Here is a 25,894-nt window from a genome sequence, read left to right as displayed (position 1 = left end):
CTCAGCTCTGGATCAAGTGGGCCTGATAGATAACTGCAGAACTCTCCACCCAACAACAGCATATACATTATTCTCATTGCCACATGGCATTTACTCTAAAATTGATCACATAATTAGAAGCATAACACTCCTCAGCAAATTTAAGAGGTATTACACTACCTGACTTCAAACTATAATAAAAGGCTACAGTAACCAAAATAGCCTGGTACAAAAACAGACACACAGGCCAATGGAACAGAATAGATAACTCAGAAATAAGACCATGCATCTACAACCATCTGATCTTTGACAAACCTGACAAAAATAAGCAATGGAGAAAGGATTTCCTATGAATAAATGGTGCTGGGAAAACCAGCTAGCCATATGCAGAAAATTGAAACTGGACCACTTTCTTACACCTTATATAAAAATTAACTCAAGATGGAATAAAGACTTAAATGTAAAACCCAAAAGTATAAAAACCCTATAAAATATCTGGGCAATACCACTCAGGACATAGGCACGGGTGAAGATTTCATGATGAAAATGTCAAAAACAATGGCAACAAAACCAAAAATTAACAAGTGGAATCTGATTAAACTAAAGAGCTTCTCCACAGCAAAAGAAATTATCATCAGAGTGAACAGACCACCTACAGAATGGGAGAAAATGTTTGCAATTTATCCATCTGACAAATGTCTAATGTCAAAAATCTACAAGGAACATAAACAAATTTATAAGAAAAAAACAAATAACCCTGTTAAAAAGTGGGCAAAGGACATGAACAGACACTTCTCAACATGTGTCCAACAAACATGAAAAAAAGCTCAACATCACTGATCATTAGAGAAATGCAAATCAAAACCACGAAAACATTCCATCTCATGCTAGTCAGAATGGAGATTATTAAAAAGTCAAGAAATAACAGATGAATGCTTTTACATTGATGGTGGGAATGTAAATTAGTTCAACCATTGTGAAAGACAGTGTGGCAATTCCTCAAAGATCTAGAACTAGAAATACCATTTGACCCAGCAATCCCATTACTGGGTATAAACTATACCACTATACACAATTGCAATGACACAGAATGAACTTAGGTGCCCATCAGTGGTGGACTGGATAAAGAAATTGTGGTACATATATTCCATGGAATACCATGCAGCCAAAACTAGGAATGAGATCATGTCCTTTGCAGTGAGATGGATGGAGCTGGAAGCCATTATCTTCACCAAACTAATGCAGGAGTAAAAAACCAAACACCACATGTTCTCACTTATAAGTGGTAGCTGAACAGTGAGAACACAAAAACACAGGGGGTGAACAACACACACTGAGTCCTGTCAGGGAGCAAGGGAAGGAAGAGCATCAGGAAAAATAGCAAGTACATGCTTGGCTTAATACCTGGGTGATGGGTGGATAGGTGCAGCAAACTACTGTCACAGGGTCCTTGGGGTGTCACTTAACCAGCTGGAAACTACTGTGGCCAGTGGCACCTTCTGCCTGAGTATTGCTCATGCCTCCTGGGCCCATTCCACCTACTTGGCCTGACATGCTGTGTTTGGCTTGCACTACTGGCCCAGATCTCACCCCTGCCAAGCATGAGCCAGGTGCGGAGTAGTGAGGGGTGTGTGAGTAACCGAGCATGGGGTGCAGCCACTGCACACAGCCAGGCACACTTGCTGCTGCAGTGGGGCAGGCAGTTCCAGGTGCCAGCACACATGCTAGCTCCATGTAAGGCTGCAGATAGACCAGATGTACTACACGTAGCATCTGCTTTGGGCACCCACATCTGGACGAGGAGAATGCAGTGGCTCCCAGAGGCTTGGAGACATCAGGAACTGCAGAAACCCAAAGAGAATGTGACAGCCCTGGCTCAGGGAGCCTCTAGGTCTGGGCTCCCAAAAGGGCCGCAACTCTTCTCTCCTTGTCGCCCACAATGTGGCAAGTGTTGGGGACTTATTTCACTCCTGTTCTGTTACAGCTCTTTTAGTCCTGCCCTTCAGTTGGTCTGGAGTTCTTGTCCCATATCCAGGAAAATGAGGTACACAGACAACTGAAGGGTGAATATGGCAGAGAAGAGCTTCACTGAGCAGCAGAATAATAAGGAGGAGACCCGCAGTGGGTTGCTTCCTTCTGCAGGCAGGTGGCCCCAAAGTTTCTGCAGCCCTCAGCAGAGAGGAGACCCAAGGTAGGTAGGTCCTATTTGCAGGCAGGTCGGTCTGTCATCTCTGCAACCCTCAGCAGAGAGGAGACCCAGAGTGGGTAGCTCCTATCTGCAAGCAGATTGTCCTGTTGTATACAGGATTCTGGCTCAGTCCAGATTTTTTATGGGCTTCAGAGGGGATCAGGTGCATGCTGATTGGTCAATAGGTGGTCATAGGCAGGCCCAGAATAAACACCATAAGTTCTCACTTCAGTCTGCAGACTTGGCAGCCCAGCCCCCAGGCTACCTACACGCCATCCCTGCCTTAAAGGTTTGGGCTTCACCAGTTACCTGCCTCTTTTCACCCAGGACCCTGTCTGCCTTCTGCTGCCATCAAGCTGCTGTCCATGGCACCCAGGCTCTTCATGCTGAGAGGTGCCTTCAGGCTCATGCCAAGCTGACCTCAGCCCCACTTCAGCCTCCCTCCCATGCTTGTTAGTGTCCAAAGTCCAGAGGGGGACAGAGGGAGCAGGGATCTGGCATGTCAGCACTGCCCCAAGAGTGTGCACACCTGGCCAGATCATGACAGTACCTGTGCTAGGCCTCAACTTTGCTCCAAAATTGGAGTAGGCACCAGGAGCGGGGAGAGGTCAGGCAGCAGGAGCAGGCACTTCTGAGCCTGTGGGGCAGGAGGGCTTCCCGGGTCTCCAAGAGTGCAGAGATTCCCGGGTCGCAGCCACAGCTAGGCAGCTGCTGTTGCACCTGGGAGGCTGGGGCTCCCAACTCACCAATTCAGAAAGGGGATTGGCTGCCACCTGTTCTCTGCTCCCTCTGGCTCCATGGAGCACATAGCCCATGCCACAGATCCTCCACTGCAACCAGCATCATGGCAGTGGCTAATCCAACTAGGTCACCACCGCCATGACCACCACGGCACATGTTTACCTATGTAACAAACCTATACATCCTGCACAGAGACCCTTTGGCTGTTAAAGCTTGAAACTTACATTTGTTTTATCTGAGTTCCTTCCTCAGGAAATGAACTTCAGGCCTCTCCTAAAAAGTATCATAGAACTGAAACCAGATCACCACACCAGATGCTGGAGCCCTCACTCACCATGGTTGCTTGCTTGGCCCTCCCGAGTTTCTGTTTTTTTACACATTGTTACATTTCTTGCCTGATATATAAACCTCTAGATTTAGTTGGTCAAGGAGATGGATTTGAGACTTGAGCTCCCATCTCCTTGGCTGCAGCACCCAATTAAAGCCTTCTTCCTTGGCAATACTCGACTTCTCAGTGATTAGCTTTCTGTGCGGCCGGCAGCAGGACCTAGACAGAACCCCTTGTGTTTTGATAACATGATGAAGGTGTCCCAGACCCTTTAAATCATGTATCTTAATCACTTCATCAATTTTGCAGGCAGCTTCCTCCCTTTCAACACTGGCTCATTGTTGAAACTCCCAGATATCAAATAATCAAGGCATGCAGATTTCATTAGAAAACATATACATTTTTATAATAATGATCTAGACAGATTTTTATTAGAAATTTGTACCACAGTGTGTTTGTGATAAATAAACACTAACTGGGAAAGCTCATAGAGTTGCTGGGTGTATGTTCTGAGTTATTAACACATAGCATGACATTTCACGCAGTATCAAAGCGTTTTTTGAAATGACCTCTCATCCCCTACTAAAATGTTCATAAAGGACAATGTACAAATTGAAAACAGACGAATGATTACAAAGTGAAAACAACATGTGATTATCATCTTAGTAGAGAAATAAAACATACTAGCTCTTCTGCAGATTCACAGTGATGATCATTACCCCGGCCCCTCCACAATGTGAGCATCATTCTGACACATTAATAATTGCTCTTTTGGATTTTTACATAAATAAAATCATACACCATGTACTCATTTCTGTCCACTTTATTTTGCTTCATATTATGTTCGTACCTTTCATTTGTGGCATTTCATATGGCAATAATCTGTTCCTTTTAAATACTGTATACAATTTTGTTGAACGAATATGCCACGGCTTATTGATACATTTTATTGGTGATAGCTTTTAGATTATTTTCACTTGGGACTGTTAGAACTAAAGCAGCTATGAGTATTTCTGTATGTATCTCTTGAAATACACATACATAATTTTTTTTTAAAAAATTAAGACAAACAAGTGAAATTGCTGTGTTATAGTCAACTTTGATTAATAATGCCAAATGATTTTTCTAAGTGGTTTTATATCAATTTATACAGTCACCAGCAATATATGGGCTTCCAGTTGCTTCCTATTCTTGGCCTATTTGGTACTGTCGATCATTTTGACATTCTGATGCATATAAAGTGACATTAAGTTATGGTTTTAATTTGTATTTTTAAGATTTTTAGTAAGCATGAGGATACTGGGCATTGACCATTTGTATGTTATTTTTGCAAAGTTTCTGCTCACATTTCTTGCTCATTTCTAAACTCTGAATATAATTATTTGTTAGTTTCATGTTCACTATTTTTTTAAGTCCATAATTCTCCTTTTCACTCTCTAGAAGGTGAATTTTGATTAACAGAAGTTTCTAAATATAACGTAATCTTATTATTCCTTTTCTTTATAATTTGTGGGTTATTTTGTTATGCTTAACTCTGTTTAAAAACTCCTAATAAAATTATGACAGTATGCTCCAATATTAACTTTCTTATTGTTTTATCTTTCACATTTAGATTATTAATTCAGATTTAATTGATTTTTGTGCTCACTATTATGTAAGGGATCAACTGTCTTTTTTTTTTTTTTTCTGTATTGCTATTGTATTCCCCACTCCAGGGTCACCAACATTGGTTTTAATGGCGCCAACACTCAGTAGGTCGCAGGTCAGTTCTAGTTGGCAATATCTAGGGGTGAGGGGCTGTGGCCCCCAGTCAGCCCCACAGCCTTCTAGAACTTGCTGCCCTATCCCGCCCACCTCCCACACCACCCCACTGAAAAAAGACAAAATGATCGTGTGTCCATAATTGGTGGGTTCTTGGTGTCACCAACTTCAAGAATGAAGCAGCAGACCCTCGCGGTGAGTGTTACAGTTCTTAAAGGTGGCGAGTCGGGAGTTTGTTCCTTCTGGTGGGTTCATGGTTTCGCTGGCTCACGATAGAAGCTGCAGACCTTCGCAGTGAGTGTTATAGCTCTTAAAGTGGCAAGTTTGGAGTTGTTCGTTCCTTCCAGTGGGTTTGTGGTCTCGCTGGCTTCAGGAGTGAAACTGCAGACCTTCGTGATGAGTGTTACAGCTCATAAAGGCAGTGTGGACCCAGAGTGAGCAGCAGTAAGATTTATTGCAAAGAGCAAAAGAACAGAGCTTCCACACTGCAGAAGGGGACCCCAGCAGGTTCACACTGCTGCCTCAGGCAGCCTGCTTTTATTCTCTTATGTGGCCCCCCCCCCCCCCCCACGCATATCCTGCTGATTGGTCCATCTTACAGAGAGCCGATTGGTCTGTTTTACAGAGAGCTGATTGGTCCATTTTGACAGGGTGCTGATTGGTGCGTTTACAATCCCTGAGCTAGACACAAAAGTTCTCCATGTCTCCACTAGATTAGCTAGGTACAGAGTGCTGATTGGTGCATTTACAAACCTTGAGCTAGACACAAAGTGCCGATTGGTGTATTCACAATCCCTTAGCTAGACATAAAGGTTCTCCAAGTCCCCACCAGATCAGCTAGACAGAGAGTGCTGACTGGTGCATTTACAAACCTTGAGCTAGACACAGAATGCTGATTGGTGTATTCACAATCCCTTAGCTAGACATAAAGATTCTCCAAGTCCCCACCAGATTAGCTAGATACAGACTGACTATTGGTGCATCCACAAACCCTGAGCTAGACACAGGGTGCTGATTGGTGTTTACAAACCTTGAGTTAGATACAGAGTGCTGACTGGTGTATTTACAATCCCCTAGCTAGACACAAAGGTTCTCCAAGTCCCCACCAGACTCAGGAGCCCAGCTGGCTTCACCCAGTGGATCCCACAGCCCGGCCGCAGGTGGAGCTGCCTGCAATCCTCAGCCCTTGGGCAGTCGATGGGACCCAGAGCCATGGAACAGGGGGCAGCCCTCATCAGGGAGGCTCAGGCCATGCAGGAGCCCACGGTGGTGGGGGGAGACTCAGGCATGGCGGGCTGCAGGTCTCGAGCCCTGCCCTGTGGGGAGGCAGCTAAGGCCAGGCAAGAAATCGAGCGCAGCGCCAGTGGGCCAGCACTGCTTGGGGGCCTGGTGCACCCTCCGCAGCTGCTGGCCCAGGTGCTAAGCCCCTCACTGCCCGGGGCCGGCAGGGCTGGCCGGCTATTCCAAGTGCAGGGCCGCCAAACCCATGCCCACCCGGAACTCCAGCTGGCCCGCAAGTGCAACCCCGGTTCCCACCCATGCCTCTCCCTCCACACCTCCCAGCCAGCCAAGGTTGCTGGCTGTAGCCTCAGCCAGCCAAGAGAAGGGCTCCCACGGTGCAGCGGCGGGCTGAAGGGCTCCTCAAGCGCAGCTAGAATGGGTGTCAAGGCGAGGAGGCATCGTGAGCGAGCTAGGGCTGTGAGGGCTGCCTGCACGCTGTCACCTCTCAGTTGCATCAATAGACAGACCCCAGAGCTCCTGGCCTCCCACACACACCATAGGGGCTGTCAGAGTCCAGTAGGGCTTTGGTGTCACTCAGCAGTGGCCTAGGGCTGTGCCCAGAATCGTGTTTATCAAATATGACACAGGTTCGTTTACAAATGGGGGCTCTGGAAGGTCTACTTCTGTGGCTCCAAGACACTCTCAAGTCTCTAATGGCTTCTCTTAGAGCTACCGAAAGTTGGGCCTGGATAACGCTGTGTAGGTTGGTTGGTTTATTTGTAAGAAATGTGTACGCATTTTGGTAAGTCCAACAGTAACTTCTTTTTCCACAGAGGAGACTCAGACAGAGGTGCCCTCCTTTGAGCTGCTGCGGCCCTCCGTCTTTTCCAGCTGTTCCTGCAGCTTCTTCACTGTGTCCTTCTCCCCTGCCAGCTGCTCCTGGGTCATTTTCAGAAGCTCCTGTAGTTTGGTGGCCGCCCGGCCCAGATCATTCGTTAACGTCTTCTCTTTTTCTAGTCTCTCCTTCAGCTGCGCGGCCTCCTCCATTTCTGAAGACTCCAGGGTACAGGCTGCACTGAGCTTTTCCACGTCTTCTTATAACCAACACACTGAGGCCTGAGGAGCCTCAAACTCTGCCATGAGCTTCTGCAGTGGCGTTTGCTTGCCCTCCAGGATGGCTTCTGTCCGCTCCAACTGCGTCTTCAGCTGAACGGGGTTGTGCTTGGCTAGGGGGTTTGGGGGTGAGTCTGGGGAGGAAACTGGGGACCCTGCTATGTCACCATCCTCTACATGGCTCTTCATTTCACTCAACTGCTGCCTGAGCAGGGCAAGTACATCCTTCTGTTTCTGGGCTTCACTCTTGGCTGCATCCAGCTGAGATTGAGATTCTAATAGAAGTTGCCTCAACTGCACCACTTCCATGGCATAGTTCTGGCACAGCAATGGGGGGCTGCCATGTGCTTCTCCAGCCCTGCCTCCAAATGTGAGGTGTGCTGCCTCACCTGGTCTGAACTTTCAAGTTCTCCTTTTAGCTTCTCTACAATATCTTTGAGATGTTTCACTGCCCAGTGACTTCTGGAGTACTTCCTCTCTGGTGCCCACCTTGGCCCTCGACACCTGCTCCTCCTCCTCCAGGATCTTCTGCAGGCCTCTGAGCATCCCCTCCATCTCCGCCAGGATGCTGCAGTGCTGGTCACACCCGGCCTGCAGCGTGCTCGGTGTCTCCTCAGCCTCCCTCAACTTAGAGTACAGGTCCAAGGAGGGCCCGCAGGAGCTGGCGGCTGCTTCAGCAGTCTGGGGCCTTTCTCTTTGAGCTCCTACAGCTACTCAGTGTAATTCCGTTGTGCCAAAATCCGCCATAATTTATTGAAAAGCACATTAGTTACCACTGGTCCACACTTTCACATTTGTTCTAAATGGGATACTTACATGGGGGCGTTTATTTCTGGACTTTCTTTGGTTTTATTGGTTTATTTTTGAATCAACAGCACACTAAATTATCAGCTTAAAATAAGTTTTACTAGCAAGTGATTAAATCTGTCTTTATTCTTCATGCATGTCTTAACTATTCTTAGTCCTTTAGATTTCCGGATAGATTTTAGAATCGGTTTCCAGTTTCCACACATACAAAGAGAGTACTGGACTTTTCTTAGAATGACATTGTATGTACAAATCAATTTTGGGAGAACAAACATCTTTACAATATTGAGTCTTAAGAGATTTTACTTTTAAGAGCAGTTTTAGGTTTACAACAAAATTGTGACGAGTTAAAGAAATTGCCCATATACCTCCTGACCCCACATATACACACTTTCCCCGTTGTCAACATCCCCCACCAGAGGGGCACATTTGTTGCAACTGATGTGAATCCACACAGGAACATCATTATCATGCAGAGTCAATGGTTTACGCAGGTTTCACTCTTGTAGTCATTCTGTACATTTGGACAAACTTATAATGATATATCCACCATTAAAGTATTGTACAAAGTAGCTTCACTGCCCTGAAACTCTTCTCTGCTCCACTTACTCATCTCTCCCTTCCCTTAACTCCTGGCAAGCACTGATTGTTTTACTGTCTCCATAGTTTTCCCTTTTCCAGAATGTCATATAGTTGGAATTTTAAAGTATGTATCCTTTTCAGATTTGCTTCTTTAACTTAATAGCATGGATCTGAGTTTCCCCCATTTCTTTTCACGGCTTGATAGCTTACTTATTTAAAAATGCCGAGAAACGTTTTATCATTTGAATGTACCGCAGTTTATTTATCCATTTGTTTACTGAAGGACGTCTTGATTGCTTCCAGCATTTGGCAATTATGAATAAAGCTGCTGTAAACATCTTGTGTAGGTTTATGTGTAGATAAATGTTTGCAGCTCCTTTGGGTAGATGCCAAGGAGTGTGATTGCTGGATTGCATGGTAAGAATATGTTTAGTGTGAAGTAAAATGAACACACTGGCTGTAGTGAGTGAGCAAAGGGTGATTACTCACTGTGGCCAGTGAGTTACTTTTTTCCATTATTCTCAGGAGTGAGCAGCTCCAGAGGAATATCGTGTTTGCACCTCTGAGCTAAGACGGTTCCTGTAACCCTATGTCTGGAGCTGAGATAACATGGCAGAAAACTCCTCCCAGTAGCCTCCTGAAAGGCATCCAACAGACTTCTGGTTTGGGGTTGGAAAATTCCAAACCAATCAGGACTGAATGAATTTCAGTTATTCATTTGCATATACAGACCTGATTGAGAGCTGGGGCAGGAACTTTCCCTATGTAAGCCAGACACCCTCTTTATCTCCAGAGTGCACTTTTGTTTTACTTTGGAGACTGCATCTCTCTGATCAGCAGATTTATTATTATTATTAGAAAATAAAACACTTTATTTTTCCTCTGCAAACCTCATGGTCTTTTATTAACATTAGTTTTGTAAGAAACTTCCAAATTGTCTTCTAAAGCAGTCATGCCATTTTGTATTCCCACCTGCACTGAATGAAAGTTCCTGTTGCTCCACATCCTCATGAGAACTTGGTGCGGTCAGTGTTCTGGATTTTGCCTTTCTAATAGGCGCATAGTGGTATCTCATTTTTACTTTAATTTCCACATCCCTGATGCCATATGATGTGATGTGAAGCATCTTTTCCTACGTTTATTTTCCATCTGTATATCCGCTTTGGTATGGTGTGTAATACTGAACCTTTTAATCAATGAAATTTGATATGTATATTAGGTTCAATTTAGTTTCTATCAATATATTTTTATAGCTTTTTGAGTGGAATCTTGTCCATGTTTTATATGTCTGTTCCTTGAAAGATGTTTCTGAAACTATTACAAATGGTATCGTTTAAGATATTGTTTTGTATTGTTTTGTACTTCTATATAGATATAAATGTGATTTTTATGTATAAACCTGATATACATAAATTGATATGTGTATAATAAACATTATATATATTTTATTATATATCATCTTATATATTTTATATGTAATATATGTTATATATTTTTTTTCTTTTGGGAAATTGGCCCTAATATTTTAAATCTTTTGAGCTAGTTTAAATTATTCACAAAACTCTTGATAGATTTTTGTCAATCTACTAATATGGTAGTTGTGTCAATAGAGGACACAGAAAAAAAAACATGGTCACATATGTTTGATAACATTATGGTATAAATGCCCTATAACAATCATAAAGAACTTTTATGTGATCATATTTTAATTAATATTATTTAATATTTAACATTTAATTATTTTAATATTTTACTATCTTCCCAATATAGCCTTATGTTTTGTTATTATTTTTGTTAGGATCACATAAACATTCCTAAGAGTTCTTAAAACATTATGTTTAGAAAAGTTGGAAAAAAGCTCAATTCTCCTAAGTTATCAATAGGTAATATTTTGCTATATCTGCTCTCTGAGTAGATAGGTAGAAAGACAGAATTATTTTTGCCAAAATTGTTTAGAAGGAATTCTCAAAAAGCTGTTAAGAACAAGTATCTCCTCCTACTTAGCCACGTGATGACTTTTACACCTAAGTATGTTAGTATTAATTACATCGCCTAATATAGCTTCATGTGTTCCAAAAATGTTTTAGGACTGTTTTTTTTTTAGCCAACACTCAATATTGGTTCATTCGTTTCATTGGGTTTCCATGATTTTCATGCTTTTTTAAAAGTCTAAAATGGGTTACTCCAACTGTTTTTTTTTCCTTTTTCCTGACATTGAAAAAGTATGCAGACATGTTTATCTGTAGAATGCCCTATGTTCTAGATTTGTCTGTGATTAGATGCAGCTGAAAAATATTTGGAAAATCTAAAAATGAAGTGATATTATGTAGTTTTTATCCAATCCCATCAGGAAGCACATTGGATGAAGTCACTTGTCTAAAATTTATGTACGGATTATTTTGTCAATAGGTAAATATATGTTCTGTGTAATAGGATACCATTGTTTCATTTTCAATCCTGTTGTGCTCCTTTTTGTGCCTTATTATATTTTTCAGGACCATCCAATAATTGCATGGAACATTATTTTGCTCTCAACAGAAATATATTGAAATTTTTAACATAAAGTGTTTACTCTTATTTTTTTGTGTATTAAATATTTCTTTCTACCATTCTAGTTGTGCAGACAGTTTTATTAACACCTATTGAGATAATTGTATCACTTGTGGGGCGCGATGGCTCACATCTGTAATCCCAGCACTTTGAGAGGCCAAGGTAGGCAGACCTCATGTGAGGTCAGGAGTTCGAGACCAGCCTGGCCAACATGGTGAAACCCCGTCTCTACTAAAAGTACAAAAATTAGCCGGGTGTGGTGGCGGGCTTCTGTAGTCCCAGCTACTCAGGAGGCTGAGGCAGGAGAATCACTTGAACCAGGGAGGTGGAGGTTACAGTGAGCCAAGATGGCGCCACTGAGCTCCAGCCTGGGCAACAGACCATGTCTAAAAAAAAACCAAAAAACTTGTATCACCTTTTTCCCTTTGTTTTGTTACACTAATATCCTGTGGCTAAACTAGAATCCCTAAAGCCAAATGAACTTGATTATAATGCAGTATTCTTTTCATTGATATATTGATTCTGTTTGCTTTTTTTTATGTTTTTATCCAAGTCCATAAAAGAGCCAGAAGTAGAAATAGTCTTTCTTGTATTCATGTCTGATTTTAGTATCAAGTTCTCTTTTTCGTCAGAAAATAAATTAGAATGTCTTTTTTTTCTAGTTTATGAAAGGGTTTGCCTAAGATTTGTGTTATTTCTGTTTTAAATATTTCATAAGATTCATCTGTGCTTTACATTTTGAGTAATGTTATTTAATTATGGTTTGAATTTTAATGTTTTATGTTAAAAAGAAATACAAATTTTTCATTTATGTTTTTTGTTTCTTATTATAATTTTTTCAAGCAATTTGGTATTTTATCTAAGATTTTGAATTTATGGGCATAAAGTAGACCATAGTATTCTCTTCTAATTTCTATGTCATTAATATCTATAGTGATGTTCTGTTTTTTATGTCTTATATTGTGTACTTTTCTGTGTGCTGTCTCTGATATTCTCAGGTGTTAAAAATGTTATTAGTGTTTTCAAAGAACAAATTTTTATCTTTATTGATGCCTTTATTATAGACTTGTTTCTCATTTCATTATCATTATTCTTAATAATAATATTCTCACATGGTGACCAGCTTTCCACTTAGGAATGTAAGACAGGGGAACAAAAGAGAACAGGATGCACAGGTAAATATGAATTCAGGTATGCCATTTTTTTTTTAGTATCAGTATATTCCTTTCCAATATTTGACACTTGCTTACACTAATATATATGTTTATCTGAAATTCAATTGGACCAGAATAGCCTGTATTTTATTTGGCAACCCTATTAATACTACTTCTTGTAGATTTAATGCCCCGATTGTTGATTTTTGTTTCTTTGGGTAGATATTTATTTACTTCTAGGCTTTGATTTTTTTTACATTTGCATTTAAGGCTATAAATTAACTCTCGGCATAGTTTAGATGGAACACTCAATTTTTAGCATGTCTTAATTTCATTACCATTGTGTTTAAAATATTTTCTACTTACTTTGTAACTATGTTTACAAAATGACTGGTGAAAGCGCATTCTTACAACAAATACTGTGGGAAACTACTGAGATATCCATCAACAATAGAATACCTAAAGGTCTGTTATTTGTACAATGCAATACTAAAGAACATTTTTAACAGAACAAACTACTGATAAATTTAACAACTGGGATGGATCTCAAAGGCATTAAAAGTAACTACAGGGTTATACTATTCTGGCTGAGGTGCTGTTGGCTAGAACAGCACAGGGCAAACTTTTCTGGGGAGATAAAAATGTTCTATATTATAATCTCAGTGATGGTCCTAGAAATATATGTAAAAATTTTAAGAGATACATGCTTACAATTTGTACTCTGACTACTTGAAAATTGTATTTCTTTTTTAAAGGCAATGAACAAAAAAGAGATTGGTTATGATTAAAACTGGAAAAGGATTTGCATCACCAATTACTGGTGTGGAAGAGAAACCTATCACATTAAAAATATCAGATCTTAGTTATCTCTAAACAGCTTACTTAACACTATACATCACAACAAAAGAAGTGTTAAATTCAGGTGAGCTTATTTAATAATTATAATTACGAGGCATTTTAATATTTTATTTTACTATCTTCCCAATATAGCCTTATGTTTAGTTATTATATAATCAATATTATATGTAAAGAATCAAAACTGAGAATAATATAAACAATTTGTCAATGAACACAAGGTTGGAAAAGAAAATAATAGAGATTTAATTCCATATTACTTAAGTTTAATTCTAAGACTAATTCATTTATTCCACAAGCATTGATTGAGCATTTAGTACACCATGGTCCACATCAGAAAATGAGATTTCAGTTTTGAACAGACAACAATCTATGGGTGATGTTCCTTAAGCTTAAAGCTTATAAATAATTCCAATGATATTTAATATAATAGAAAACACACAAATGGGAAAAATGAGGGGAGGCCTTTCTTTTACTTTCATTCACACTTTTAACAATTTCTCTGCAGAAAATGTAAAGAATAAACTTCATTCTAAATCTACAATGTCTCCAACTTACTAAAACTCAAAAGTCAAAAATTATCCCCAAGTTCTGCCATATTACTTCCTTACTGAGTCAAATTTCGATCCATTAAACACTTTTTCAAGTAGCCTCTCATTTTAAAAAGAAAAGAAAAAACGTTTGTCAATGTGGTCTTGTGATAGGTGACATCACTCTGGTGTTCTAATCAATAATTGCACTGTTGAGTTATCTCCCCCATTCTGAGTTTAATTATCCAACTTTTCTGACTCATTTCTTTTGACCTTCAACTCCAGCATACTTAATTGACTGTCAGTGACTTACACCCTAAGCCTTATTATTACCAGGAATTAATCCAACTCTGAGGTTTTTGAACTCTATGATTCTCTTAACTGGCTGATATATATTCTTTCATATCTCTCTCCCTTTTATTTCATTCTGCACTTAGACAGTTATCCCATCAGATCATCTTCTCTTCTCTCCTGTGTTCTGAGTCCACTCAAGGTTTTATTTTTGCACCCATACCCATAATAGAATTAGAGGTTTACCAATTTAATTGTGCCCTGAGTTTATGTCTTTCATTGTTCTTTGTCCACAAAGGACAATGAGACATATCTCACTCACAATTATTCAACAATATTTTATCTTTCTTATTATTTTGCTGCTCAGCCTAAGCTGTTGTTGCCATAATTGTGATGACTAGCTTCACCACAATTTTGTGCTAAGCAACTTTGGCCAGGGTCTTAGAGATATTTAGGAATGATTTTCCTCATCTCTGATTGACTCATTATAACTCTTCTTTTAGCAGCTGTTCAAAATATTTTCCACTGCCTTCATATCCCCAACCTACTTGCACACTCCACTCTTGGGTGAAGGCTCTGGTTCCTTTGTCATTCTGGAGATAAATGACATTCTGCAATCTACCATCTGTATGATGTTTCTAAAATAAAAACAAAATCCATCATATCACACTCCAGTGCCATTATCTGGCTTCAGCTTATCTTCCCAGCTGACATTTTTTAGACACACATGGATTCTAGTATTTTTTTTAACTTCTTCAATGTCTCAACTTATCCTTGCTTTCTCATACTTCCTTGCCTCTGCCTACCCTCTGCCTAGAATTTTATTTGCCCTTTTCTTCATTTCTCTCTCTTCTGAACACATTTTAAGACTCACCTTCTTTGGACTCCTTCCCCAAGCTAGTTTAAGGGTAGCTCCCTATAACACCAGCCCTTTTGTGGCAAAACCACCTTGAACATACGTCTGTTACCTTTCTGTCGAATGTGCTTTAAGCAACCTGAGAGCCAAGACTAGTATCCATTTAATAGCTTTTTTCTCCAAGCCAGTCATACTGCCTAACATATAAGATGCCTAGTAGATTGTTACAAACATATTTTCAAAAATAAATGAACTGAACGTTACTGACAGCCACCTTGAAATTTCTAGATTGTTTTACAGAATATCTCACTTCTTTTATTTCTGTTACATTTATCTTTTTCTTTCTTCTTTTATCCATTTCCTTTTTATCTCCGATGCATTTTTCCCTCTTTCTCATTGGTAGAAATGGAAAATCTTTAATCATTGCTATAGCAGTGCAATTTGCTCTTGATTTAATCCTCTTCCACCTCTGGAATAATGTACCATATCATTCTACTTTATATTTTTTGTCTAAAAATATTTTCCCTTCTTTTCATGTTGAGAAAATATATTTTCTTAACACTGCTTCCAGGTAAAATTATCTTTCCCATGCTTTCCTTTCAAATATCTCTGCACTGCCCCTACAATTCTTTTTTTGAGATGGAATCTTGCTCTGTTGCCCAGGCTACAGTGCAGTGGCATGATCTCGGCTCACTGCAAGCTCCACCTCCTGGGTTCACGCCATTCTCCTGCCTCAGCCTCCCGAGTAGCTAGGACTACAGGAACTCGCCACCATGCCCGGCTAATTTTTTTGTATTTTTAGTAGAGACAGGGTTTCACCGTGTTAGCCAGGATGGTCTCGATCTCCTGACCTCATGATCTGCCCACCTCGGCCTCCCAAAGTGCTGGGATTACAGGCGTGAGCCACCGTGCCCAGCCCTGCCCCCACAATTCTAAACTCTCCCTGTATATCCCTTTTCATTACTAATTTGATCTTTAACTAATGACAATCTCATATCTGCCATTACTCTTCTAGTGAGATTGCTTTCCTTATTTGTGGTTCAAAACACTCTCTGCAGCCATGATCCTCAAGCTCTCTATTCTTAACAAACTCTAAAGCCCAAGTGTTCTTAGCTAAAGAGATCCGCCACCCAAATGTTAGAATGAGCCATAGACTGACGTTCTGTTCACTCCCTTTGTCTTCTCCCTTCTTCTACATGTTTTATTCTTTGAACCCATCACCTGGTGACCATTTAAATTTAAATGTCCTGCTAGCAATTACAGTCATGTGCTGCCTGACAACATTTTGTCACATACATGATGATGATCCCATAAGATTATGATACCTACTTTTACTGTACCTTTTCCATGATTAGGTATGTTTAGACACACAACTACTTCGCATTGTGTTACAATTGCTGTACTAGTTTGTACCCTGGGAGCAATAGGTTGTAGGATACAGCCTAGGTGTGTAGCACACTCTCGCATCTTATGGTTATGTAAGTACACTCCATGGTGTTCACACAATGATGGAATTGCTTAATGATATATTTCCTAGAACATATTCCTGTCATTAAACATTGACTATGTATTCAAAGCACAGGGTCTATCTTCCTGGACAACATGCAAATGTAGATTCTGAGCCATTTTGATAAAAATAGGTTTAGTGTGGTTGCCATTGAATTAAAATTATGTGGGGACCAGCTGCACTTTGGGCCACAGGCTGCTCAGTTCTCCAGAGTGTTACTCAGCCTTACATACCTTACCCACAGCCTCTTCATTGCTACTGAATCCAGCCTTCCAAAAACACAGTCATGCTCCTGGGGAAAATTTGGGATTGAGCTCCTGTGAGCCTCTGGTCACTACATTTTTATCAACTAATCAAGATATTATCTTGCTTTTTGGGTTTTTCTGTTTACAGACACCTTATCTAATATATATTGGTAATTCATTAACTCTGGACTTAACGGCCAACAGTCCTATAAGTTATACTTAAATGAAGTGTTTTCTAACACAGGAATTTTCTCCATAAGGCACATCACAGCCTTCTTGCACTTAGGAACATTAGACAACACTTCAGCACTATACATAGGAACATTTTAAATGGCAAATTGACCAAGAAGAAGCACAAAAATTAAAAAATGTGACACTAAATGGACTTGAAGCGGACACTTGTTGGTTTGTTTATTATTCTTGTTTATTTTTTATTTTTGAGATGGAGTCTCCCTCTGTCACCCAGGCTGGAGTGCAGTGGTGCAGTCTTGGCTCACTGAAACATTCACCTCCTGGATTCAAGCAATTCTCCTGCCTCAGCCTCCCAAGTAGCTGGGATTACAGGTGCCCGCCACCACACCCAGCTAATATTTTTGCATTTTTTTTTCTGTAGAAACGGGGTTTCACCATGTTGGCAAGGCTGGTTTCAAACTCCTGACCTCAAGTGATCTGCCCGCCTCGACCTCCCAAAGTGTTGGGATTACAGGTGTGAGCCGCTTGCGCCTGGCATAGATGCTTGTTTATAGTATGAAAGTTGAGACAAGAACACAGTGTCCGCTTTATTCAGGCTCAGCTGAGAATGTGCATATTGAATGGCTCCAAATTTTTCGCTCCTCTGCACATGTTCACAAATGACCTCAAAAGCACTGAAAATATTGATTTTGGAGTAACAACTCAATTTCAGCAAGTAGGTGAATTTACACATAAAATTCATGAATAATGAGGACAGACTTTATATATAGTTCTGTGGCTTCTTTATTAACTTGCACTCATTTAACAGCTGCTTAACTATTTGAAACATTTTACAATAAAATTTTTCCTACCTCCCTCAGGACACTCTCTTCCTTTGCTTGGCTAATTCTCCACATAGCTACAGTATCTCAAGCCAGATCCTGACTTTTGCTCATGCTAAACCACAATTTTCACAATGTCATGTCCCTTGTGTACAATTTGTACAGTGATAGACATTGTTTACAAATTGAAAAAGCTCTCATCTTTCCCCAAAGATGCTTTACTTGTCCTCTGCCTGGTAGAAAGATTAGGCTAGATAGAACTAATTTAAGGTTGTGTTGCAATTCTGGTAAAAGGTTTTTTTTGTTTGTTTTTTGTCTTTTTTTTTTTTCACCTGTGCCTCCTCTCCTGCTATTGTGCGGCTTCCTCAATTTTCCAACTGAGATCATGGGGTGCTTCCAGTCCTTATCCCCACTGCTGTACATCCCAAACTCTGATATTTGTTTCCCCAGTACCACGAGACTGCTATAAATTCCAGTGTTCTTTAGATTTTTCTGCTTTGCTTTTTATCATCCTATGCCATCCAGTTTTAAAGTTTGGCAAGTAGCAACTGAGGATTGGACTGATTTCTCTGTCTTTCTCTTCCAAAATCACTAAATTTGTCTGTGAAGCCTCCTAGACTGCCAAAATTTTAGTTGGTTTCTTTGTTTCAGAAAGATGATCCTCTAACTATACGTTTTGCCTGGATTTATGTGCTTAGAATTAGAAAATATACTCAGGGAAAATGGCTACAAAATACAGCCTCATCTCTCCCCAGGTCTCAAAGATCTTGGTCCCTCAAGGCTCCAAAAGCAAGCTGGTCCCCACTGCCTTCTAGTGTGTGTGTGTGTGTTTGTGTGTGTATATATATATATATATATAACAACATTATGTTTATGTCTTAGCAGAAATATTTTCCCACAACTAATTAATCCATAACAGCCACAGGTAGACCTCTCAATGAATTTTCCCTAAGAACTCTGTGTCTTCTTCCTACTGCTTGTCTATTCGTAGTTGGCCATCTCCATTTTTCTGCTGGTTGACTATTAGATTTTAATAATAGGGCAATGTGAACCTTCATGAATTTCCATACTGAAAAGTGATTTTTCTTTCTTTGGTGCTTTTGTCTTCTCTGCGATATCTTGACCTGCATAATTTATCAGGAGTACTACTATTCAGGTGTCATGAGAGCCATCAGTTTCTACATCCTTTTAATGTTACCTAGCTATATCTTTTTCACTGTGAATAAGACCTCTTTATTATTCATTTTCCATGCCTTTATCTTACATGATGATGTGTGGACACCTGTAGGTAGAATGAAAGTAAAATATGCATTTGTTTGATATAAATTAATTCAATGCATAAGTTAAGTATGATGAGGTCTTTTTTTTTTTTTTTGAGACGGAGTCTCACTGTGTCACCCACACTGGAGTGCAGTGGCGTGATCTTGGCTCACTGCAAGCTCCACCACCTGGGTTCACCCCATTCTCCTGCCTCAGCCTCCCAAGTAGCTGGGACTACAGATGCCTGCCACCACGCCCGGCTAATTGTTTGTATTTTTTGGTAGAGATGGGGTTTCACCATGTTAGCCAGGATGGTCTCAATCTCCTGACCCCATGATCCGCTTCTAAGAAGGCTCTCTTTCAGTGGAACAACTCTGTATTGGATTTTTTTTCTAAATAATAATATTTGTAATATGCTTTAGACACTGCTGAAATGCAAATTTACCTTTGCAGAGTAACAAGTTGAAATTCATTTTTTTATTTCTTATTTTGAATGAGTTTATCAGATTATTTTTGTTTTATAGAAAGAGGAAATTTTTCAATGCAGTTATATTTAAGCTTACGAATGAAGAAAGGGTGATTTTATTTGTTTTTTTTTCTTTCTGTGCTCGTATGAGATGTTTTTCCAGAAAATATTAAGAGAATCAAAAAGCAAGCAAAAACAAGGAGAAAATATTTTCAAATCACACATTTGAGAAAGGGTTTGTATCAAAATATGCAAGAAGTCTTAAATATTAACAATTCAAATCAAACAGCCCAATTACATAATGAAGAAAAATTATAAATAGACTGAATGAATATAAAGATGAAACTTAAAGTGACTTGTCATTAGGGAATGGCAAAATAAAACCATAATGAGAAACCCCTACAATCTATTATAATGCCTACAATCTAAAAAAAAACAACTGACACTACCAACTGCTGTGGAGAATTCAGGGCAATAGGAACTCTAATTCTTTTCTGGTGGAAATGCAGAATGGGACAGTCACTTTGGAAGGCAGAGAGTTTCTAAAAACATTAAACACAGTCTTACCACGGTATCCAGCAGTTGAACTCCTATATATTTACCCAGTTGATTTCAAAACCTATTTCCACACCCAAGCCTGTATATGAATTTTTACAGTAGCTTTATTTATAATTGCCAAAACCTCGAAGCAATCAAGATAGTCTTCAAGAGATGAATGGGCCTGGTGCGGTGGCTCACGCCTGTAATCCCAGCACTTTGGGAGGCCGAGATGGGCAGATCACTTGAGGCTAAGAGTACAAGACCAGCCTGGCCAACATGGCAAAACTCCCTCTCTACAAAAAATACAAAAATTAGCCAGGCATGCTGGCACGTGTCTGTAAGCCCAGCTACTCAGGAAGTTGAGGCATGAGAATTGTTTGAACCCTAGAGGTGGAGGTTGCAGTGAGCCAAGATTGCAGCACTGCACTCCAGCCTGGGTGACAGAACAAGACACTGTCTTAAAAAAAAAAAAAAGAGAGAGAGAGAGAGAGAAATGGATAAACAATTTTCTTACAAATATATGGTGGAATATTATTCATCAATAAAAAGTAATGAGCTATCAAGTCATGAAAATTAGTAGATGAATGGTAAATGCACATTATTAAGTGAAAAAAAATCTGAAAAGGCTATGTACCATACACCAATTATATGGTATTCTGAAAAAATAAAAATTATAGAGACAATAAGATCAGTGGTTTCCAGAGACTAAGGCAGAGAAGTATTGAATGAGTGAATGATGGTAGTTTTAGGGTGATGAAATTATTTTCAGTTTTTGATGAGCCCAGTAATGGTGGGCTCATGACACCAAGTATTTCCTAAGTGCCCATAGCACAAAATGTGTATGTTAATGCATACAGTTAAATATTTTCCCAGAGCGGAAGTTTTTAATTTTAATGTAGTCTATATTATTATTATTACATTTTTCTTTTTGGATTATGCTATTAAGAACTCCCACCCAGTTCAAAGTCACATAGAATATTTCTCCTTACTTTTTCTCCTATAAGATTTACAGTTTTGCATTATATATTTAGGTCTATGGTCTTTTTTGAGTTAATTTTGATGTAAGGTTGTGTAAGGTTTGTGTCTGATTATATTATTTTGGATATACAGATCCAGCTGTTTTGACACTGTTTTTTGAAAAGACTATTATTTTTTCTATTAAATTACCTTCCCTCCCTTTTCAAAGATTGCTTCACTGGGTTTGTGTGGTTTCATTTTTGTATTATGTATTCTGTTATATTTATTTATGTATCTATTTTTCACCAATACCACATGACTCAATTACAGTAGCTTTATAATTTATCTTGAATTAGGGTGGTGACAGTCTTTCAACTTTGTTCTTCTTCAGTATTGTATTGGCAAATCTGAGTCTTGTGACTTCCCATATAAATTTAACAATTAGTGTGTCAATATCCACAAAACAACTGGCTGAGATACTGAGTGGGAAGTCGTAGAATCTATATATCAACTTGAGAAGAGTTGACATCTTAATAATATTTAGTGTTCTTGTCAATGAGCAAACAGTATCCCTCACATAACTGAATTTCTTTGTTTTCTTTCATCAGAGTATTGTAGTTTTATACATATGGATTCTACACAAATTTTTATTAATTTAATTCTAGGTATTTAATTTTTGGAGCTATATTAAATGGTACTTTTAATTTCAAATGTCAATTATTCATTGTTATTATATTTGAAAGCAATTAACTTTTGCATATTAACCTTGCATCTTATGACCTTGCTATAATCACTTATAAGTTCTAGCAATTTTTTTGTGAATTCTTTGGGATTTTCTGGATAGATGATTATAATTATAACCATAATTAGATCATCTGAGAACAAAGACAAGTTTTTTTCTTTCTAATTAGCATAACTTTCATGCCCTCTGTTTGTCTTATTGCATGCACTGAGACTTCGAGTACAATGTTGGAGAGATGCGGTGAGAGATAGGCATGTCTACTGACAACACTTTCCCTGAATTTTTACTTTTCTGAGAAAGTTTTTATTTCTTCTTCACTTTTGAAGGATAATAACAGAGTACAGAGTTCTAAATTGGCGTCTTGGGTTTTTTGTGTTTTTTTCTTTTCTCATTCAACAATTTTTAGTATTTCACTTCACTTTCTTCTGACTTGTGTGGTTTCAGATGGGAAGTCATATATAACTCTTATTCCTGTTCTTCTATGGAGGAACTGCCCCATTCTCCCCATGTGACTTCCTTCAAGACTTTCTCTTTGTCCTTTGTTTCATGCAGTTTGACTATGATATGCCTAGATGAAGACTTTCTGGTTTTTCACCCTGCATGGTTTTCTCTGTGCCTCCTGGATCTGTGGTTTATTGTATGTCATTTATTTTTAAAAATTCTCAGTCATTATTAATTCAAATATTCCTTTTGTTTCTTTATTCTTTTTCTACTATTCCTATTATATGCATTTATAGCTTTTGTAATGATCCCTCAGTTTGGGGTATTGTGGTATATTTTTAATTTTTTTGGTTTCTGTATTTCAATTTGGGAAGTTTCTATTACATATGTTCAGACTCAGTGATTTTTCCTCAGCTGTGTCCAGTCTAAGAACGAGTCCATTATAGAAAGTCTTTTTCTGTGCCACAGTGTTTTTGTTATCTGGCATTTTCTTTTGTTTGTTTCTTAAATTTTCCATCTGTATGCACGTGTTACCCATATGTTCTTGTGTATTGATGACTTTTTCTATTAGACTCCTTAATATATTATTCTAAGTTATTTTAAATTCCTGGTCTAATATTTCCAAAGTCTCTTCCATACCTGATACTGGTTCTGATGCTTGCTTGTCTTTCCAGCCTGTGTTTTCTTGCCTTTCAGCTTTCAGTGTGTGTTGAAAGCCTGACACAATGTGTCAGGTCATCAGGTTTTGAATGTGATATTTTCTGTACATCGGACTAGGAGTTGCTCTGAGTTGAATGTCTGCTCTAACTGCAAGTGACAGAGGTTTTATATTACTATAGTTTTTTTTTTTTAATTTTTCTCCACTTCTGTGAGATACAATACTAGAAGATATTGGAATTGCCTAATTGATGTTCTTCCAGCTCAGATAAGGTTCTGGTAAAATAGTTTCTCTACAGAGGTTTCTGTTATTGAGAATGCTCTGAGTGTATTTCAGAATGTTTTTTCTCCCCTTCCTGCCCAAAACACAAGTGGATTTTTGTCTATTCTTCATTGAGTAAGGCTGTGAGAACTACGTTTGGTAAAACTCATGAAAATGTGGGGCCTCAGTCTAGGCCCTCAGAGAGTTTTTACCTCAAGCTAATACACATTCAGTTGTCAACAATTCATCACAATTATCATTCTTTTTTCCTATCACTTATTGGTTTTAGCATATTTTTCTTCACTGCTGGAAGCAGATCTTCACTATACTTCTCTGTGTTCATCTGTCTCTCCAGACTTTGGAGTGGCAGTTTGTCTTATGACCTCGATTTCTGATGGATCTGAGAAGTCATTGATTTTCAGTTCACTCAGCTCTTTCCTTATTTGAGGGCAGGAGTGATGCCTTTTAATCTCTTTATATCTTGAAGCTAATAGGATGTTTCTTCTTCACATTTGAAGGATTATTTCAGTGGATATATAATTTTTATGTTGGTGGCTTTATTTTCTTTCAATGCTTCAAATATTTCATTTCATTCACCTCCTGGTTGAATGGTTTCAGAGGATAATTTTATTCTAGTTCTTATCTTTTTTCTCCTATAGCTAAGGTGTTTGCTTCTCTAACTTTCTGGTTTCTTTCAAGATTTTCTCTTTTTCTGTATTTTGTTTTCTGCAGTTTGAAAATAATATGTCTAGGTGTAGAGATTTTTGCTGTTCTTCTTAGCAAGCTTGGTCTATTCTGAGTTTTTTTTCTTTTAAACTCTGGTTTGGTGTCTGTATTAGTCCATTTTCATACTGGTAATAAAGACATACCCAAGACGAGGTAATTCATACAGGAAAAAGGTTTAATGGACTTACTGTTCCATGTGGCTGGGAAAACCTCACAATCATGGCAGAAGCCAAGGAAGAGGAAGTCACATCTTACATGGATGCAAGCAGGTAAAAAGAGAGCTTGTGCAGGGAAACTCCCCTTATAAAACCATCAGATCTTGTGAGACTTATTCAATATCATGAGAGCAACATGGGAAAGACCTGCCCCCATTAATCAATTACCTCCCACAGCGTCCCTTCCACAACACATGGGAATTCAAGATGAGATTTGAGTGGGGACACAGCCAAACCATAACATTCCACCCCTGGCTGCTCCCAAATCTCATGTCTTCACATCTCAAAACCAACCATGACTTCCCAACAGTCCCCCAAAGTCTTCACTCATTTCAGCATTAACTCAAAAGTCCACAGTCAAAAGTTTCATCCAAGGAAAGGCAGGTCCCTTTCATCTATGAGCCAGTAAAATCAAAAGCAGGTTAGTTACTTCCTAGATACAATGGGGGGTACAGGCATTGGATAGATATAGCAATTCCAAATGGAAGAATTTGCCCAAAAGAAAGGGATGACAGGACCCATGCAAGTCTGAAATCCAGCAGGGCAGTCAAATCATAAAGCTCCAAAACGATCTCCTTTGACTCCACGTCTCACATCTGGGTCATGCTGATGCAAGAGGTGGGTTCCCATGGTCTTGGGCATCTCCACCCCTGTGGCTATGCAGGGTACAGTCTCCCTCCTGGCTGCTTTCATGGGATGGCATTCAGAGTCTATGGCTTTTTCAGGTACACAGTTCAAGCTGTTGGTGGATCTACTATTCTGGGGTCTGGAGGATGGTGACCCTCTTCTTACAGCTCTGCTAGGCAGTATCCAAGTGGGGATTCTGTGTGGGGGCTCACACACCACTTTTCTCTTCCACACTGCCTTAGCAGAGGTTCTCCTTGAGGGCTCCATCCCTGAAGCAAACTTCTGCCTGGACATCCAGGAATTGCCATTAATCCTCTGAAATCTAGACAGAGGTTCCCACACCTCAATTCTTGACTCTGCACCTACATGCTCAACACCACATGGAAGCTGCCAAGGCTTGGGGCTTGCACTCTCTGAAGCTATGGCCCAAGCTATACATTGGTTCCTTTTAGCCATGGCTGGAGTGGCTGGGACATGGTACACCAAGTACCTAGGCTGCACAAAGCAGGCAGGGGCCTCGGCCTGGTCTACAAAACCATTTTTTCCTCCTAGGCCTCCAGTTCTGTGAGGGGAGGGGCTGCCACAAAGGTCTCTGACATGCCCTGGAGACATTTTCTGCATCATCTGGGCAATTAACATTTGCTTCTTCATTACTTATGCAAATGTCTGCAGCTGGCTTGAATTTCTCCTTAGGAAATGGGATTTTCTTTTCTATTGCATTGTCAGGCTGCAACTTTTCTGAACTTTTATGCTCTGTTTCCATTTTAAAACTGAATGCCTTTAACAGCACCTGAGTCAGCTCTTTAATGCTTTGCTGCTTAGAAATTTCTTCTGCCAGATATCCTAAATCATCTCTTTCAAGTTCATAGTTCCACACATCTCCAGGGAAGGGGCTAAATGCTGCCGGTTTCTTTGCTAAAACATAACAAGAGTTACCTTTGCTCTAGTTCCCAACAACTTCCTTATGTCCATCTGAGAACACCTCAGCCTGGATTTCATTGTCCATATCATTATCAGCATTTTGGGCAAAGGCATTCAACAAGTCTCTAGGAAGTTCCAAACTTTTTGACATTTTTCTGTCTTCTGAGCCCTCCAAACTGTCCTAACCTCTGCCTATTACCCAGTTCCAAAGTTGCTTCCACATTTTTGGGTATCTTTTCACAGAGCCCCACTGTACTGGTGCCAATTTACTATATTAGTTATCTTTCATGCTACTAATAAATACATACGTGAGACTCAGTAATTTACATAGAAAAAAGTTTTAATGGACTTACAGTTCC

General features: G+C 39.5%; 1 pseudogene; it reads right to left on the bottom strand.

Moving 5' to 3' along the window:
- Positions 1 to 7,018: 7,018 nt before the first annotated feature.
- LOC100977680 (ribosome-binding protein 1-like) lies at positions 7,019 to 9,846 on the bottom strand (annotated as a pseudogene).
- Between the last annotated feature and the right edge of the window lie 16,048 nt (positions 9,847 to 25,894).

Source organism: Pan paniscus, chromosome 6 (genome assembly GCF_029289425.2).
Source record: "Pan paniscus chromosome 6, NHGRI_mPanPan1-v2.0_pri, whole genome shotgun sequence".
Lineage (NCBI taxonomy): Eukaryota > Metazoa > Chordata > Mammalia > Primates > Hominidae > Pan > Pan paniscus.
Note: the sequence above shows the minus strand (reverse complement) of the source record. Positions and strands in the feature narration are given on the sequence as shown.